We start from the raw sequence: 1,169 nt of genomic DNA, 5'->3' as shown, positions 1-1,169 counted from the left end.
TTGCAGTCATGCCTTCATAATCACTTTTCAATTAATCCTGCTTAATTCAGAGAATGTATAAATATGTAATTTTGCATCACTTTTAAGGCAGCCAGTTTATTTTGAAATGCAACTAACATTATATGCATAAATTCAATAAATATAAAGCTGTTTTCAAAAATTGAATGTTTTTATTTGTAAGTTATTCTTTCAATAATAATAAAGAGATGATCACTAGTCATTTTATTTTTCATAGTTGAATTGATTTAGTTGAGTTTCATTGGGTGTTCTTATGTTTTAGTCATGAGTCCATGCTCTTTAACAAGCTAAAGGACACCATATTACATGCTAAAAGATGTCAGTTTGTGAACAATTTAATGAATATATAGAGTTACAACATTTTTCCCGATTGGATGTTGGGGTTTACTATAATTCTTTGTTACTTTATATGTGAATATACTCACTACTCACTATGTTTATGTATGTAGGAAACATGCTAGTGATGAAAATTCAAGCAGTTATTACCCTGGTTTTCTTTCATTAACAAAATACAGAATAGAAATTATCTACTTATTCTTGGAGGTCTTAAAATATCTTTTCAGTTGACTTATAATTCTGCTATCAAGAGCTACAAGTAGGTGCTCTGGCCGTCTATATCTGTATTTCCATATATTCAATTCCTTACTATATATTTCTCATTTGATATTCTATACCCAATTCAAACAAAACCATTTCATGTATACAATGTACTTTTATTTATGCTTTTCTCTATCATTAAGTAGAAAGCCATTTGCACCTTAGTCTAAATCTGAAATGTGCCTCTACCTAACCTTTCTAATACATTTTCACTATTACTTAGTTATTAGAATAAATTTACATAATTTCTGAAACAACTTTCTCTATGGAGTGTTCCCTTTAGTTTCTTTTCCCTTCCAAACAATTTAATGAATTACAAATATGGGGGAGATATTTTTTCAATGGGTAAGACTTGACTTCTACAAATACATGTTTAATTCCTTCTCAAAATTATTTCTACTTCCTCTTATTCAACACTGTGCTAGATTTTAGGGATATATAATAAGACAATATATGAGGTCCTTGCTGTTGTGAAAGGTACATTCTTATCTTTGGCAAATTGTAGAATCTTTAGCTTTGGTATACAAGGGCATTGGTGTTTGGTACATGCTTGG

The sequence above is a fragment of the Pan paniscus genome, chromosome 16 (genome assembly GCF_029289425.2).
Source record: "Pan paniscus chromosome 16, NHGRI_mPanPan1-v2.0_pri, whole genome shotgun sequence".
NCBI lineage: Eukaryota > Metazoa > Chordata > Mammalia > Primates > Hominidae > Pan > Pan paniscus.
The sequence above is the reverse complement of the archived record's forward strand: the minus strand, read 5'-3'. Positions refer to the sequence as shown.